The sequence below is a fragment of the Podarcis liolepis genome (assembly GCF_965112155.1).
Source record: "Podarcis liolepis genome assembly, chromosome: 7".
NCBI classification, from domain to species: Eukaryota; Metazoa; Chordata; class Lepidosauria; order Squamata; family Lacertidae; genus Podarcis; species Podarcis liolepis.
Genome location: NC_139561.1, coordinates 69,870,753 through 69,889,989, shown reverse-complemented (window position 1 = coordinate 69,889,989; position 19,237 = coordinate 69,870,753). Strand labels below are relative to the sequence as shown.

Here is a 19,237-nt window from a genome sequence, read left to right as displayed (position 1 = left end):
ACATACATACATACATACATACATATATGCACTGCATCTTTTATTACATTTCTGGGTCACTTTTGGGGTCAGCACTGTGTGTGTATATGCGATTATGCACATATCAGTCACACCTAAAACAGGGGTTGCCTGTACAGCAATTTTAACCAAAATCTGAAACGTAGTAGCTGTTTTTTTAAAAAATGTGGCAATCTGTCATGGAACAACCCCACTAAAGAAAATAACAGTGGTTACCCAGACATCATTGCTGGTTGTGACAGGGCCCCAAAGAGTTGGTGGAGAGGGTACAGTCAGCGGTCTGTTCTCAGGTGACAGAAAGCCAGAAAAAGCAAGTGCATCTGTTGATCTCATATTTAGCAGCACTGCTCGGAGATGTTCTCAGCCAGACAGAATGCAATTCCAAAGGTTGAGGCCCACAAAAAGAAGAACAGAAGAAAACCTTGAGGCAATCTGGAGAAGCCGCAGATCACAGGCACCACATTCCTCACCTGCTTTTGATCTCTGAAAAGAGTTTGGACTTGCCAAGCTTCCAAGTTTTCATCTGGGCAGATCAACTGTGCCTAGGAACAGACGGATCTGTCAATTCCAGTTTGTTTTTGTTTTTTTCCGGTTTCTCAATTTTCCAGTTCTCCACATGTTTCGGTTCTCCACATTTCCACATAATTTTTTTTCTTTCTTTTAATTAAAAAATGTCCCCATCAAAATCCATCCGCGTTTTCATGCAAATTCTTCCCAAACAGACATTCTTGTATGCAGTTTTGCCTAATATACAGGCAACTCCCCATTTATGCAGGGGTTACGTTCCAATGGACTGTGTGTTTAAGTGAAATTTAAACCTCTGGAAACCCTTGGAAACCCCTTAAATAAAACAAAAAATCCACCAATCTCCACCTTAATCACTCGCTCCCAAGCTCCTTGTTCAAATTCCAACTCTCCACAGGCCTCAAACGTCAGTGCAAAAGATCCCGGGACTGCACTTGCAAAGGCTCGTGGGATTGCGAGACAGTATTTTCATGCCATTTTGCCATATTCGCATTCTTACAGGGCCATTTTTGCCCCTCTTTGTGCCACTTCCAGGTTCATGGCAATGCAAGCATACACAGTCAGGCATGCCTTGAATTCACGCAAGTGAGGAGTTGCCTCTACACATCTCAGCAAAGCAATTTCCCTTAATAGAATGCAGTTCTCTAGACAGTATGTTAGGACGTCCCTATTTCATCAGTAAAATATTGGAGAGTGAGGAGTTATGTGACAACATGAGTCAAGGAGATATGTAACTATTCAACCTTTAGAAGACATCTGAAGGCAGCCCTGTATTATTTTATTATGTTTTTATATTTGTTGGGAGCTGCCCAGAGTGGCTAGGGCAACCCAGTCAGGTGGGTGGGTTATAAATAATAAAGTTGTTGTTGTTGTTATGGAACAGAACATCCCTATTTTCACCAGAGAAATGTTGGAGGGGATGAGAGCCTCTAATAAAGTGTCAGGGCTCTGGCAAATACCCAATGCCCACCCATTCCAGGCACTGACCACAAATATATGACAATATTCACAAACAGGGATGGTGAGCAGCACCCCAGCTCCCTCCCATGGCCTGTTCATACAAACATCGCACTCAGTTTTTCTGAAGAATTGATGTGAGCATGGAAAACGGATTCTCTGGGGTACAAAGCCCCCCCCCCCCCACACACACACACAAGATGAGCTACATTAGCTCATAATACATGACTGTACCCTTCGTGATCTAGCAATGACAGGGCGCTGCAATTTTCTCATCTCTAAAAGCTTTTATCAAGTCTTCCCCTCCAATAATTAAGTGGGATTTGGGAAGCCTGGGAGGGAAAATTGGTCCATTTTGAATAGTACAGGACCTAATTAGGCAAAGTGCAGGCAAAGTCCAATGTATTGTGTAGACGAAAGCACAGTGGTGTCCCACAGATATTCGCCATTCAGTAAGACATCATTAGCTGCCTTATTAGCCAGATATGGCTTTTCTCTTTCAGCTTCTGGGACCATCCACACTTCATTGGGGAGCCTCTTCGCCAATCTCTTCTTCAAGAATCCACAGTTTGGACTAGGGGCAGAGGATAAACTCCATTCATTTAAAGGCAAATCTACCTAACTCACATTTCTGAAACAATGTGCAAAACACAGTCATCCTTTCAAATACAGTGGAACCTCGGCTTACATATGCTTCAGGTTTCATACGCTTCAGGTTACAGACTCTGCTAACCCAGAAATAGTGCTTCAGGTTAAGAACTTTGCTTCAGGATGAGAACAGAAATCATGCTCCAGCGGCACGGAGGCAGCAGGAGGCCCCATTAGCTAAAGTGGTGCTTCAGGTTAAGAACAGTTTCAGGTTAAGAATGGACCTCCGGAACGAATTAAGTACTTAACCTGAGGTACCACTGTATGCACTTCTCCAGATTGTAATGTAGCTTAATACCCAAGATATATGTAAATTAATTAATATGCCACCCATCTGACTGGATTTCCCCAATAAACTGTGCATAAAAGCAAGAATTGGGTCCAAAAAAACCCACTCAACAAGTTTTGTGTCCGGATCTTCACTTTTTGAAATATGGCAACCCTAGGGGAGGTAGAACACAGCCATTGTGCCTAGAAGCCGTTGATAATCTTATTTGTCTAATCCTCTTTCAAAGGAACACAAAGAATAGGATCAAAAGTAAGTGTCCCAGCTATTGCTCCAGCAACTTTCGTTTCTGGCCCCACCCACCACTGGCATGCGTCCACAAATATAGTGGTTCCTCGGGTTAAGAATTTAATTCATTGCGGAGGTCCGTTCTTAACCTGAAACTGTTCTTAACCTGAAACACCACTTTAGCTAATGGGGCTTCCTGCTGCCGCCGCACAATTTCTGTTCTCATCCTGAAGCAAAGTTCTTAACCTGAGGTACTATTTCTGGGTTAGCGGAGTCTGTAACGTGAAGCGTCTGTAACCCGAGGTGCCACTGTAGTAGTATTCAGTGGTAACCAGGAAAGGTAACTAGTGTGAAGAAATGAAAAAGCGGAGGCCACAATCTCATTTGCACATTGAAATAACAACAAAAATAAGATGGGCGTGAGAATGCAAGATAAGCCACAAGAGGCTTGAAACGGAAACACGGAAGGCTGAGTAGAAGAGTGTTGTGATAATCTCAAAGAGACAGGATTTTTAAAAGAACGATGAACCACAGTGTGGGGAGTATTGGCAGAAACAACAAGGTCAGCGATGTTTTAGCAATGGGAAATAACCGAGCTATGAACAAAAGTGAAATTATCAAGACCTCTAGCCTCGGAAAGCAGGGAAATTGTAGCAGATAAACAAATAAGGGGGAAGAGCAGAAGGAAAATAAAGCAGTTTGTCTTCCTACTGCAGGGGTCAGCAACCTTTTTAAGCCATGGGCTGGTCCACCGTCCCTCAGACCATGTGAGGGGCTGGACTATATTTTGGGGGAAAATATGAACTACGCCCCACAAATAACCCAGAGATGCATTTTAAATAAAAGCACACATTCTACTCACGTAAAAATACCAGGCAGGCCCCACAAATAACCCAGAGATGCATTTTAAATAAAAGGACACATTCTACTCATGTAAAAAAGTCCCAACCAGAGACGAATGGTTGATGAAGATGATGGACTATGTCAAAATGGTGAAAATGACCAGGAAAGTCAGAAACCAAAAAGATAGAAACTTTAATAAGGAATGGGGGGGGGAATACAATTTATTTAAGAGAACACTGTAAACAACTAAAAACTTTGGCAGGATTTGAGTAACGCTTGTAATGTATTAAAAACTAAGGTGAAAATGGATTGTTTAAAGAAAAATAGAGAAAATATATGATGCAGCAGAAAAAGTTTGATAATGGAGACCATGGAGGGGTGGAGGGACGTCTAAGGATTCAGGGAATCCTAAATGTTGGTTATTATGATTAATGTTTGAATTCAAATGTACAGTATAGTGTAAAATTGAATTTAAAAAAAGATTTTACCCCCAAAAAAAGGATTACCCCCAAGTATTAGTTGTGGGTTGGGCTGCAAATGTAATGTAATTTAAAGAGAAGAAATCATGGTGGAATGACCATGGCAAAAGCATTTTGATTTTGATTGTTTGCAGTTAATTTTTAATTTTCCCTTTCCGTGACTGTTCTGCTTAGCAGGTATGTTTTTTATTTTAAGAAACCCTCTTATTACTGGATAACCCTTAAACCCTCTGCTTTCTCAACTTTTAAATGACAATCCCCCAGACTGTATTACACAGCCAGAGCTAGCTTGCAGGGGGGGGGAGGGGGGAGCAGCCAATTTTATTTCAATTCTTGATAATCGTGCAAAACATGCAGGCGTGTGGGTGTAGCAAATAAGGAGCAAAACAATGTCTTGTTCAACTGTTAAATTATTAGTATCCTTTGAATACTTACTTCATGTCACTCAGTCTTTAGTATTCACAGCAGAAACCAACACAGAAGTCAGTCTCGCTGTTCAATTGGGCTCACTCACAGGTGAGTATGCATAGGATTGCAGATTTAGCTGCCTTACGGGGTCTCTGTAAAATTAATCTCAATATTAGACATTGCATGTAACTTATCTCTGTGTGTGTGTGTAAGTTGATGTGTGGACACCGCAAGGCACCATGCAATGCAAAGGTCGTCATTTTGAAGGCTAGGGTAGAATAGCTTGTTTTGAATTATGCATTGTATGACAATGATGTATTTTTTCCAACTATATCTATTGTAATTTCTATTTCATTCCATTTATTTAACAGAGATGAAAGTGTAGTGCATGATCCCTTCCCATACACATTTTTTTTCCTCACAACAACCCTGTGAGGTGGGTTAGGCTGAGAGGTTATAATTGGCCCAAGGTGACCCTGTGAGCTTTACAGGGAAGCTGGGATCTGAACCTGGTATCTGAGTGTGTTACTATGTGCGCTGGGCAGGTTGGGGCAAAGCAGAGCTCACACAATAATTTTTGGTATCAGAGCTGGAAGGCTAGAAGCAGGTAACCTCTTGAAAGTTCCAGAAGGCACAAAGCACTGCAACTCAATTTTTCTGTGCTTCGTTGTGTGGGGGCTACAGTGGTGTATACTGGAGTTGCGTTTAGAAGTCTGGTTTTGTACTTTTTTCAGAGAAAGCAAGATTTCTTCTACACCATGACTTCCACCTCAGTAAATTGGAGTAAGAGTGTCATTCTGTGGTTCTCCTCAGGTGCCAAAATATCTTGGGGCAGCCCTGAAGACAGCTATGATTTTTTCTCCAGCAATCCACACTGTTTGCTCATTTGTGCTAAACAATGGTTTGGCTTAGCACTACATGCAAACCAGGATACTGTTGGTAGAAGGCAGACATTACCTGGTTAGTCATCACCAGACCTCCCCAAAACACCCTCTCTTGCCAGCTTTTTGCTTTAGCCACTATCCTATGTGTTCTTGCCCTATCCTGCCTCAATAAGGAGTGAGCTTTCTCCATTCCCTCCCACACCTCCAATCCAAATTTCATAACATCTTTTCCTTCAAACTCTTGGCTTTAGATCCGGCTGCCTTATTTAACCCTGCAACTCACTGCTGTGTCCTTTTAAATGTCAACTTGGACAGTCTCTTGGGGCCACATCCAAGAAGAACCTGGGTTAGAACAAAAGGATTGTCCTCAGTCTCTGGGGTAGGACAAAAGCGGGTACCTACAGCATTAGAACTGACAAATCCCAGTGGGTTAGTCACATTGGGTTAGTTTTATGGCACCTTGTAGATATTATTCCAGCAAGCATTCTCCTAATTCGATCTCTGGTGTTTTATACACCTCTCTCTTTTCTTTTCTTTTCTTTTCTTTTCTTTTCTTTTCTTTTCTTTTCTTTTCTTTTCTTTTCTTTTCTTTTGTATTTTATGGTTTTGCATTTTATAATTTCCGCTCTGAGCAAATGCTCCTCTTTCGTGCTTACTGCCTTGGACCTAGACCTCTGCCTGACTTTGACTCAATCCTTATCATCAACTCTGAAAGCAGAGCCCTGGATGATGGCTCTGCCTCAGGACCCTTTGGACTGAGAAGCGCTGCCCCAGTTCTCAGGTCATGGAAATCGGATGGCTCAGACTTTAGAGAAAGGCTGGAGAGAGTGAGTGAGAATCCAAAGTTGCTCAGATGTCAGCGACTGGCTGGACAATGAAGAACCCTCAAGGGAGATCCCAGCAGAGGAAGGCTCAGAGCCCGGGGATTGGTGGTAGGACACTGATATGCAAATGCTTCACATCAGGAAGTCTAGTACAAACAATATAGGAATCAGTCCTTTAGTGTCATGGCACCTACCAGCTCCAGGGGGCTGAGCCCTTTTGGGGGGCTGTATTTTTGGCATCCCCCCTCCCGTGTCCAGAAATTGAGGAGACAAAGCATGGAGCCAACCACAGCACAGCTCCAGTGGCCAGTTCTTCCTCCTGTGCAGAAGGAGGATTGAAGCAGCCTCTCACCAGTGGCAGCGCCAAGAGGAGACAGAGAAGGAGCAGCCCGCCATTGAAGCCATGTGGCCACTGCCTTTGGCTCCAGCCCCGGCTTCTCCCGATGTCCTGCACAGGATATCAGGATGTCGGGACATCATACGAGCAACATTGCCTTCCCCAGCCTCCACATTGCCCTCACAAACTGGCACCACTGGCACCTATCCTTTGGAATCTCCTCCCATTGAATACCATATAGGTGCCACCTCTTATGTCTTTTTGGCACCTACTGAAATCCTTTCAAGTCTTTTCAAGTAGAGATCTTTCCTGGTTTGCATCTATTTTGGAAGTGTATTAGTTATGCTTTAATCTGTCGCTTATGTGTTAGCCACCCTGGGCTCCTTTGGAAGGAAGAGAAAGAAGGTCAACTAATTAAATAAATAATCTGACTTACCCAAAGAGAGGTTGGGCAGGGGCCACGGGCTGAATTCCACGTATTCCTTTGCTCTGAGCTAACCAGCAAAATCTTTGGCTGCGGGTCTTTAGCTAGTTTTAATTAACTTAGTATTTATAACACACACTGCCGGATTGAAAAGGTGCCAGGTTAATGAAAATTATTTCAAACACGAAACCTGACATTTATGCGCGGTGCCTGTTGCAATAAGTGCTCCCTTCCTACCTCCCCCCCCCCCAGTAAAATAAAAATGTTTAAAAAGCCATTACCGGTTTTCAGCAGCTGATATAAGCTGATTAGGGGTCCGTGGGAAGTGGCTATATTAAAATTCTTGCCAGTCATTTGTTTTCCTTTTTCTAAGCCATTTTAAATATTGCATTTAATAGAAAAATAATTTGCTCAGCTCACAGAAACATCAATTTGCAACTTGAAGGCTCGTATATTAAACCAAAAGAAGCTAATGTGTAAACATTAGCAGTTCCAGTAAATGCATGGGGTTATGCCAATTTGATTCCAGTCGCGAGAAACAGCCAGATATTAAAGACAAAGGATTTACATAATACGACACTTATCCTGGATAACCTTGCCATTTAAAGATGCAAACATGAGAGGGTCAATAGAAGCCCATTGGTTAAAAAAAATACGACGGAGTTACCACACTTTTGCTTGCCTCTCACACCACTGAGACCTGCCGCCATGATCCAATGGGGATGCCAGTACAGTGGTACCTCGGGTTAAGAACTTAATTCGTTCTGGAGGTCTGTTCTTAACCTGAAACTGTCCTTAACCCAAAGCACCACTTTAGCTAATGGGGCCTCCCGCTGCTGCTGCGCCGCCGGAGCACAATTTCTGTTCTCATCCTGAAGCAAAGTTCTTAACCCAAGGTAATATTTCTGGGTTAGTAACCTGAAGCATCTGTAACCTGAAGCATATGTAACCTGAGGTACCACTGTATTGCGGGCAGCTGCCCCATGTGGTGAGGCACCAGAACTGCAGCTAGGTCCATCTTCCTGGCTGGTCATAAAGTCACAGAACTATAGGTTTTGAAGGTGTTCCGATCCCACCATTGGGCCCTCCAGGACAGGAAGTGGGATAAAGGGCAAATTGTTTCACCTTGGATTCTGCTGGGCAAACAACCGTCTTAATTGGTCAAATGTGGTTCAGTGGCTTCCTCAGTTCTAATTCCTTGTTATTGGACTGCCACCAGGTTAGGGAGACCTGGATAAAAGACTGCAGCTCTTTCTATATTACCGCAGGGGGACAGGAACCCCAGTTCCTCATTCTAGCATTGTTCGGAAGCAGGAAGTACACTGCCGCAGCTAACGCATACCACACAAGTAACCTGGAAAAAACGGGACCTCCAATATGGCATGTGGCCTGGGGTTCAAAACTCCCTCCCATGCCATTGTAGGGCTGGGTGTTAGATCAATATATCGTCCAAACCCAGTTTGAAGTCCATGTTGTGATATTGGTTTCATAATTTTTGACTCGTGAATCATGGTGTGTGTGTGTGTTGGTGCTGACCTTTAAAGCCCTAAACTGCCTTGGCTCAGTATACCTGAAGGAACGTCTCCACCCCCAACATTCAGCCTGGACACTGAGGTCCAGCGCCAAGGGCCTTCTGGCTGTTCCCTCACTGTGAGAAGTGAGGTTACAGGGAACCAGGCAGAGGGTCTTCTCAGTAGTGGCATCCTCCCATCAGATGTCAAGGAAATAAACAACTATCTGACTTTTAGAAGACATCTGAAGGCAGCCCTGTTTAGGGAAGTTTTTAATGTTTGATGTTTTATCGTGTTTTTAATATTGTGTTGGGGGCCGCCCAGAGTGGCTGGGGAAACCCAGCCTGATGGGTGGGGTATAAATAAATCATGATGATGATATGCAAAAATCACAATGTGGGAAAACCCATAAAGCCAGCCGATGCCTCTACATTGCTCCATTGTTATTTCCGACATCATGATACATCAGTATACAGTGGTACCTCTGGTTATGTACTTAATTCCTTCCGGAGGTCCGTTCTTAACCTGAAACCGTTCTTAACCTGAGGTACCACTTTAGCTAATGGGGTCTCCCGCTGCCACCGCCACGCTGCCGCTATGCGATTTCTGTTCTCATCCTGAGGTATAGTTCTTAACCCGAGGTACTACTTCCGGGTTAGTGGAGTCTGTAACCCGAAGTGTTTGTAACCCGAGGTGTTTGTAACCCAAGGTACCACTGTATCAAGATATATCTTGATATATCACAATGTTGAAAACCATATATTGTGCAGCCCTGCTGCTCGCTTCTACATAGCTCCATCCTTATTTCAGACATTGTGACATATCAGTATATTGCAATGTTTAGCAATGGTGATATATCAATGGTGATATATCAATGGTGATATATCGCAATGTTGAAAACTAGATATCGCCCAGCCCTACACCACTGTCACTGTCCCTCTGGCTCCTCTTCTCAAATGTTGCCAGAGCATCATGGGGCCAAACCACAACACAACATGGTGGAATTTGAACTGGACACCATACCCAGCTGCAAGAGTGATTTTCCCCACTGTGAATTGCTTGTTGGGTAATGCACTCAGAGGCAGGGAAATGTGCTGTTTGTTCAGCAATCGCCAGCCATGCTTCTCCATGCGCTGAGCTATTACCCAGCTACTAACTGGCAATAAAGCTGCATTAATAATTAACTTCCACTTCATTAGCATGCAATAACTGCCTAACTTCCCACAGTTCTTTACTACCTCAAGTATACATAGGCTCTGATTATTTACCATGCAAGTGTTGAAATCCTCCTTGCAACTTTGAAAGCACTTAAGGGAAGGTTTGCTTTTCAAACCAGGCCCCATGCTAATCAGTTTGAAATGCTAATCAGTATTCTTCCACAAAGTAAAGGACAAATCTCCCCTTCCTAGTCCACTCCACGTATGAAAGACCTTACATTGATTCCCAAAAATGATTAGGAATAACATGAGAAGAGAAACAAGATTTACCAACTATCAAAGAATGGCAGATGAAGTTGGTGGACTATATGGAACTTGCCGAACTGACTAGGAGACTCCAGGACCAGAGAGAAGAGATGGTGGAAGAAGAAGTTTAAAGAATATTTGAAAAAAATATGTTAATATTTAAATTTTAGAATAGCTTCGGAAGTAAATATAGGCTGTAGGGTTAGAAGTCGGAGATAATGTATTTTTAAATAGTATTATTTGTAAGGGATAAAATGTGAAGATTTTTTATGGTAAAAGCAAGTGTGATTTTTAAAAAAGGTTAAAAATGATTATATATGTAAACTGCTAAAGATGAGGTAAAATGAAAATCAGATGGGGGGGACTTGGGAAAGCTCTGCTAACAATGTTTAGAAAAAATAAGGAGAAGACAAGAATTTGTTTGTATTGTTTGTTTTTCTGTTTGTGTTGTTTATTTGTGTTATAAAATGAATAAAAAATTGGGGGGGGGATAACATGAGAACTAGCTGAACATAAGAAGAGCTCTGCTGGACCAGGTCAAACGTCCCTTTGGGAGACCCTCCAAGGGTCCCTATTTTCCAGGGACAGTCCCAGATTTCCAGAAGCCACCCCGGTTTCAGATTTGATCCCAGAATGTCCCGCTTTTCCCTAGGACTTCCCTATTTTCATCAGAGATATATTGGAGGGTATGGAGTGATGCAACCCCCAAGCCAAGGAAATAAGTAACTATACAACCTTTGGAAGACATCTGAAGGCAGCCATGTACAGGGAAGTTTTGTGGTTTGGGGGTGTATGTGTGTTTACAGTCAAGTGGTGTATACATTTTATGCAATAGATAAATAAAATAAATAACTTGGCGCAGACTCAGCTGCTGAGCTATGATCTTTTTTTCTAAAAATAAACTAAAGTTCCAGTCTTCATGATTCTAAATAAAGGTTAGTGTCCATGTTGTTTATGTTGTTACAGGTATTGTCTATGCATTGTATATGTCATATGTAAATTGTTGTATAATAAAGGTTATTTTAAAATTTAAATTAAAAAAATAATTCTAAATAAAGGGCAGATTTGAAGAGGAACACTGAGGTGCAGTCCTTCACAATACAAATACAATACACAGTAGGGGTGCTGGGCAACTAAGGTAAGCACTGCATGATATTCTTAACTGTTTTTAATTATCTTATCTGCAAATTGCCTTGAGGCAGTGGTTGAAATTAATAAATCCAAGATAATAATAATAATAATAATAATAATAATAATAATAATAATAATAATAATGTTGAGTTTGCTCCAGGAAGCACCACTATGGGTTTCTTTTCCTAGATGCCCTGCATAAAACATGAAAATAGATATGCATGTGCATGAAATTTTAAACACCCGTATACCTACCTCTGGAAAACCTGGGCAAGTTTCCCAGAAGCATGCATGCGCATACACAATATATACTTCCACGCCTGCCAAGAGAGAGAGTTCCCACTTTTCTAAAGGTCAAACAAGATGTGATGGGGGAGGGCAAGCCATGTTCATCTTTCATGTATATGAAAGTGGTATATAAAGTGGAACATGGAGAAGGCCCTGATGGAGAGATCAAATTGGTAAAGGGAGATGAAGTTCCCCTGTGCCTGGTTCCCAGAGCTCTGTGACGTCTAGCTCCCCAGCCTGCCTCACCTTTTCACTTAGAAAATTGCTTAGGACAGGGAAAGCCAACACGGTGCCCTCCATAGAATTGTAGAGTTGGAAGGGACCATGAAGGTTTTTCTGGATTCCCATCTCCCCTCAGCCCTGCCCAGCAGGGCCAATTATTATGGAAGAGGAGAGCTGCTGCCCAACAGCCTCTAGAGGGCTTCACAGCAGGGCTTGGAAGGTGGGGTACATTTGGTCCCTCTCACTCGCAAGCCCAATTTGAGATAAAATAAATATTAGTGTTCCAGAACTTTTTTCTTCAGCTGATCCACAAACAGCAACAAATGGAGCGACAAACAATGTAGTTACAATTGTAACACTCAACTTCTGCCTTGCATGTGCAGTCATGAAAACCATGAACTTGGCTGCTCCGAGACACTGAGATTGGCCCTAATTGGATATACTTTGAAGCAGCGGTGGTGAACCAATGGCACGCGTGCCACACTTGGCAGGCAGAGCCCTCACTGCTGGCACACACGCCATTGGCCCATCCACACTGTTCCCCCCCCATTTGTCCTCCCACTCCCCCACCCACCACGCTACAGCTTACATCCACTGTTGAAACCTGGAACCTTTTTTTTTTTTTTTGCCCATAGCCAGAGATTTTGTTTGGCAATTGGTCTGTTTCTTAGTCTGCTGCGTCAGTGGGCTGTTTCTGATTGGGTGTAGCAGCTTCCATTTTTTAACCCTTATTGTGCTGATTTTTTTGGCACTTTGGCAGACAATGAAGTCGGTGCTGTGTGTTAGTTCCAGTGATGGAATTATTGGTCATTTATTTCCCCCAAAAAAGCTCAAAGCTCAACAACTCTGGGCACATTGCGATAAATAAGTGGGTTTTGGTTTGCAGTTTGGGCACTCGGTCTCTAAAAGGTTCGCCACCACTGGTCTAAAGCCTCCTCCAGATGGATTGTTCATTCAGGATTCATCCTGATCTGCCGGCACAAAGCTTACACAGGGGTTAAACTATGCCTGGTCTTTTTGGGGCATTTGTTTACAGGGCAGTTATACAACAAGGAGCAATCTTCTGGATTTGTTTGCAGTGTAGGGATGTTGATGAATTTGGGCAAAAACAGAAATGGGAACTGATGTTGCCACTGTTTGCTTATTTGTTCCATGCCTGGAACAGAAATCAATCCCATGAATTTGATCGTTTTCAATCCACAAATGATACGTTAACAATATGTAATTGATTACTCACATGCACAAACACAGAATCACTATTTGCACTATGTTTCCTTTGCACTGAAATGAACGGTGTGAGCCTGCATAATGCTAATGTCATTAATTAGGTGAAATTTTGCCAGACCGTAAGCCAAATAATGTAGTTTTTGTCAGATGCTGAACTGCAGCTGAACAGAAACAGCACTGTGTGTGAAAGGTGAAAGGGACATTGGCGCCTTCTTACAACATGAACTGCAGGTCATTTACACGTCTTCCTATTAATCAGTCATTTCTCCCATACTATTCAATATATTCCCCCCCCCCCACCTTCTAAACCCTGAAAAGTCCTTGTTTTGTTTTTAAGGTGGATTTGTTGTGAGAGAGTTCTTTAATCCACTTCAGCTGCTAAATTGCTGGCATTTCTTCCCCGTAAAGACTGACAAGCTGGAGGCAACCAAAAACAGGGGTGGTGATTCTAGGTGATTCTGGACTGCAGCTCCCATTAGCCCTAGTCAGTTGAGAGCTAATGGGAGTTGGAGTCAATGTCTGGAGGCCCAAAGTTTCCCCAGCCCTGGTGTTTTTTTAAAAAAAATAAAAATAAAATCAGGGCAAGAGTATTGCTCCCACTGTACAGGAGAAGAAGAAAAGTTTCAAGTGCTTCCCTTTGAAAAGTGAGATCTTCCTGAATATCATAAACATCCCCCCTCCCCCCATAATTTTCCCTACATCCAGCAGGGAGCCTGGCTTAAAGAATTAAGAACCTGAACTTAATTGGAGAGTGATGAAGGCTGAGAGCAGAGCTTTTCTAAATAATTGAGGCTGCTGCTGCTGCTGCATTCGCCACAGTGACAAAAGCAGCCAAGGAAGAAGTAAGCGGCTCGGCTAATTTGGGCCCAGGGTGCGTGAGTGATGGGATATGCTGAAAGAAGCCATTAAAAAGAAAACACACCCTGCGTGGCAGGCCTAAATTCCCCATGATCGAACATGTGCTAGATCTGCCGGGGCCCTCTCTGAGCTTATAAAAGCCAAGCTGGCAGGGCATATTTATGCTCCTCTAATATGTAAAGCAGCGCCGTTTGCATTTCCAAACGATGCCCATTTCTCTTCCGGCTCCCCAGGCATTCTGCAGTTATGAAAATCTCTGGCATCATAGGAGTGCACCTGCTGCCGTGGGAAAGATGATCTGCAGGAAGGCCAGCTAGAAGCGCAAATTCTGGGCTTCGGAGATCCTCCGAAACGGATCAGATTCTAACAGGTGACCCCAGGGAACAACAGGCTAAGCGCCTCTAGCAAGCCAGTGAGAAGACGTAGCCCCACACCTGCTGCAGGACTGCCATGGGAATTAAATCCAGATGCTGCTGCTTTGGCAGAAATGGGCTTTCGCTGATCAGCTGAACCTCAGGTGCTTCTGCTCTGTGTGCCTCATTCTCCTGCCCTGATTGGCTCTTTAGAGCCAGTGCAGAATGAGCGCCAGTGTGGTGTTGTGGTTAAGACTGCTGGACTAGGACCTGGGAGAATAGGGTTCAAATCTCCACTCAGTCGTGAAGCTAGGGACATTAAAAGGCAGTGATTCTGTTCTAACCTGTATTCCTCACAATCCACTGTTTCTGTTCCACTGCCGTTCCGTTTCTTCCAAATACTATGTTACTCGACTCTCTGTCTTTTATTTAACATAGCTTCCGTAAATGACATGCAAATCCCAAACCGCAGTTTGGCTTCCTCAAAATGCTCCTTTATTTGCCTTGCTGCCGATAAATTTAAGGCAAAGTATGTACCCTGACATTCATTGCAATGCAAAGGAAATGTCAAAACAATGTGGGGAAAATGTAATTACATTTCATTAATTGCATATCATTTGTGGACTTGAAAACAAAACAACAGCTACTATGTGAATGAATACCATCCTGTTCACTTGACTGATTCCCATTCCTGAACACAGCCCAACATACCAAACTGGATTGCAGCCAAATTCCTCCTCCATGCAGATGGGTCTCTTCTTCCTCCATCTTCTGTCAACTATCTTATTTCTCAGAATGGAATAAGTGTTCAGAATGAAATGCATCTCCATCTGAACACAACTGTTCCATTTCCAGTTCAGCCACTTTTGTAGGAAGCTGAATGCAACCTGGGGCTCGCATACCACTTACAGACATTTCCTGCCACTTTCCTAAGGGAAACAAAAGGTCCCTTTCTTGGGGAAACGGTCACTGAGGACATGAGAGGCTCCAAGACAGGGATGGAGAAATTGTGGTCCTCCCAGGTAGGTAGGTAGGTAGGTAGATATAGCTATTGAAAAGGTGCAAGCATCTGGACTGTAAAAATTATTCATAGGATTGCTGGTGGGAGAGCCCTTCTGCAGAAAGGGCTTGGCAGAGAGTGGAGTGGCAATACCCACTGTTGACCAGATCCAACACTGGAGCCCCTAATGAAAATATGACCCATGAGCCAGAAAGAGATAGCTCTTACCACTACACCACACTGCCTTTCCAGTTTTCTAAATGCATAACATGTACTGCCAATTTAAAGCTTGTTTTCTCTCTTTATTTTATTTTTCTTCATTTCCTTTCTTCCCTGCCATCCTGTAGCCTTCACCAATCTTTGGTGTGTTTCCCTTGTATTGTTGTTCGGAATCGTAAGCACATGTTTGCAATAATAAAAAAATAAAATAACCATCATCATAACAATGATATCCACAGAATATTTCCAACCACCAACTCGTGAGGTTTCCTAAAGTCTCAGGCTGGTCCAGAGACTTGCCTAGCTCCAGCAGGCTTGAGGACTTCACGGGTCCTCTGCGTCCAAATTTCTGTTGCAACTTGCAATGTCTCAGAGAGCCTTCACTAAAATCTCACGGGAGAGACCCCGAATCAACAGCCAAGGTTGACTTTGGAAGAAATTCCAGGGCAAGTCTGACTCAAGGGCTGAAGGCATTGTTGAGATGTTCCAACTCCATCCACTAGAGGACAGCAGTGCATTAGTTCAAGCCCATACAAGATGGATTGGCTGGATATTTATGTGTGCTTCAGAGAGTTAGGAAATATTGGAGTTTTGTGCCATGTTTAATATTAAAAGTAGAGTATTGTACTTGGGCGGCAGATCTCCAAAAGGGGTGAGTCTCAGCCCTCTTCTGCTCCATTCTAACTCTTCCAATGAGAAGCCCTTGGAATGCCAATCATCAACATGGAAGAGATGATTCCTACTTCTTAAAAAAAATCCCCACTTCATCCCTACCAGCTACAAGGCAAAACCAAAACCGTGTTTGCTGTCTGTGGGTGGTGTGTAGATGACAGATACTGACTCTCTGCAACCCTCTCTCCCATGTTTTGCCCCTAGGCATGGTCCTTGAGTCAACAGCTAGGAGATCTGTTCTCAGCAGGGGTGGGCTTTGGTAATCTTTGCCAGTATAGACCCCCTGAGTGTGGCCAGAATTTGGCACCCCCAAATGAATCTTCTCAGTGATGGATCTTCTCAATTTTGTCCCTGAGAGTGCTGTGCAGGGGGACTGCCTGCACTGCCCCAAATCCAGCCCTGGTTCTCAGGAAGAGCTGAATGATTATAGCTCCTTGTTGCTTACAGAAGGTCCCAGGGTCAGCATCTCTGAGCAGGGCTGGGAAATACCTCCTAAGTGCAAACATGGACAGCCATCGTAGGTCAGAAGGGCTCTCCCATCAGCAATCCTATGAACAGTTTTTACAGTCCAGATGATAGCATACATGCCACTTTAAAATATACTTTTTAAAAAAATATAGCTAGCCTGCCCAAGGCAGAAGAGGAGGGGATGTTTCTTCAAAAGCTGACCCTCCCTGAGTTTAGCTGGCATACATGCAATTGCACGAGGTGAGTCGCATAGCTGGGTTCTCCTGGTCAGTGGAGAACCTGCTGTGACCACTTCACAGTGTGCAATGCCTGTCTCTGTGCATCCGCCATCTGAAAATCACAAAGCTCTTATTCACAACAAGTTTTCCTTACAAGACCTAGCCGATCTGCGGTGCCACCTCCCGTAACAGTTTGCCCACAATTCTGACTGAGCATCATAATTTGGGGCTGTTGCCATAGCAGCCTTGACAGTTCCCCTCCCTGCTCCTAATTGCCATCCCATCCCTGGAAAGAAAAGCAGCTGAATTTCTCACCAGACATTCTAGGTTAAAAACCACGGGGGGGGGGGGAATTGTTACTAGAAGTAACTTTCTCTCCTCCACACCCACAACACAGCACTACCCAAGAGTATTTGAGTAATGTCTTCCCTGGTGAAGCCCGCGGCACCAAGAAGCAGTTCCTGCATACCCATGATCAGGCATTCCTTAATTCACAATACAGTAGCCCAATTTGTATGCTGACTGCAGTAATTCAAGATGTAAAGGTCTTTAGGGAGCAATCCTAAACTCCCAGGAAGAGTGGTAGAAACCACTGGATACAGTTTATATCTTTCTCTCTCTGGGCTCAAAGATGGAGATTAGAAGGTTGGAAGCCAACCTGGTGCTGCAAAGACTCTCCTCCCTGAAAGAGAGGGGAGGGGTTGTGGTCGGGAGCCCGAGCACCGCCTAGCAGGGGGCGTGGCCCCCTGCCTCCAGCTCACCTGGCTGGTGCTCACGCCCCCCCCCCCAGTGGCCACCCAACCAGGTGCCACGGAGGGGGCGTGTTCAGCAGCCTTTTGCTGCAGCACCAGCCTTTCCCCGGCCTCATTCTTCGTCGTCGCCCCATCACAAGTCACCCACCCTCCACTCCCATTGAGTTAGGGCTTAGGTCATTGGCCTTGCTATGGACCTTAGGTTGGTCGCCCTGGTTGCCCGGGGGGCCTGGTAGGAGTTTTTCCATTTGGCATTAGGCTTTTTGGTTTTTTCGCCTACCTCGTAGCAATCATCACAACTTTTGTGGTATTGGTGGGTAGGTTAGGCATTGGAATAATGTGTTGTGGTATGTCGAAGTGCTAGGTGTGGCCATCGCCTATGCCTTCAATTTTTAGGGGTATTCCGTTAAAGGAATCTGGGGGTCGTGTATTCCGTCCGATGCCTGCTTGGCGGGAGGCCATGGCACGACCCTCGGTGACAGCAGGGGTGAGCCTATAGTTGGATTAGCATCAACAGGCTCCACCTACTGGTGAATAACCCACTTGTTTCGATCCAATGCCTAAGCCAATACCTTTTCATTGCTGTAACCAATAAAGTTGTGGCCTTTTCTAGCCCATCAACCTTATATCATGTGTCCTTGTGTCTTCATTTCACTTCGCGGGGGTCGGGTCCTTGAACCACAATGCAAAGCTCTACGTCCACAGCTAAATTCCCCCTCAGCATTTGGAGATCTTTGAGGCCACGAGGTAAACATTATGGGGGCATGTGAGGGGCTGATGGGGGGAGAAGAATTTGGATCCACCAAATCCAGCCTCTCCCCACCCCCATCCCCCAAATATTGACCTCTGGAATGAGAGTGAGGAATTATACCAGCCCCAAAATTGGTATGCTGATTTCTTCTCACCCACTGATCCAATGAGGGGTGTGGTGTGGTGTGTGTGTGTGTGTGTGTGTGTGTGTGTGTGTGTGTGTGTGTTTAGCAAGCAAAAAAACCAGTGAGCCTTGCAAGGTTTGGAAAGCAGCAATTCTTCCACCACTGATCCACCGGTAGGTAAAGGTAAAAGTAAGGTAAAGGACCCTTGGACAGTTAAGTCCAGTCAAAAATTAAATATGGGGCGTGGCACTCACCCCCACTTTCAGGCTGAGGGAGCCAGCGATTGTCCACAGACAGCTTTCCAGGTCATTTGGCCAGCATGACTAAACCGCTTCTGGTGCAAATGGACACCGTGACGGAAGCCAGAGCGCACAGAAATGCCATTTACCTTCCCGCCACAGAGGTACTTATTTATCTGCTCGCTCTGTTTTGCTTTCGAGCTGCTAGGTTGGCAGGAACTGGGACAAAGCAATGGGAGGTCACCCCGTCGCATGGATTCAAACTGCCAACCTTACGATCGGCAAGCCCAAGAGGCTCAGTGGTTTAGACCACAGCGCCACCTGCACTCCACAGGTAGGCAGAGTGTACTTGGACTTGAATCCTGCTTGCGAGTGTCGCACAGGCATCTGGTTGGCCATAGTGAGAACAGGATGCTGGACTAGATGGGCCTGATCCATTCTTATCTACTTTACTTTAAAATAATAATAATAATGAAGCACCAGTTCTTGAGGGTTGCTGAGGGGGTTGTTTATGTTTTTAAAAATATGAAGCTGGCAGATCAGGGAGAAGACTGCACTAGAGCTCTCTAGAAGAAGGGAGGTGAAATTGCCAGTCTTGAAAACCTTGTCCCACCCCAACCTACGCACTTAAGTAGCACTATCCCTGCACCACGTAATTTTTTCTTCCTCCCCAAATGCACAGAGAACCTCTACGGTTTTCTAGCAGAGGTTCTGGGTGCTAAGGCTCATCCTCTATTTTGTGACATGTACTGAAAGCACCCAGCCACCACGTGTCTCAGTTATTAAATTCCAGTATTTCCCCGTTGTCCCCCTCCTTTCTGAAAGCTGTGCCTGCAGACAAAGGTGGTGGGCGTTCAGAAGCACGTCTGATCCTGTTGAG

At 44.3% G+C, this 19,237-nt stretch overlaps 1 protein-coding gene and 1 long non-coding RNA gene across 8 annotated transcripts in view; both read right to left on the bottom strand.

Annotated features, from left to right (window-relative positions):
- The window catches only part of PTPRU (protein tyrosine phosphatase receptor type U), a 360,572-nt gene that overhangs the window by 258,281 nt on the left and 83,054 nt on the right, over positions 1-19,237 (bottom strand). The window lies entirely within an intron of this gene.
- LOC310710515 lies at positions 15,216-18,414 on the bottom strand. The gene is made up of 2 exons (XR_014528107.1): positions 17,923-18,414; positions 15,216-17,155 (listed from the first exon to the last, which is right to left on the bottom strand). It is a non-coding gene; the product is annotated as an uncharacterized lncRNA (long non-coding RNA).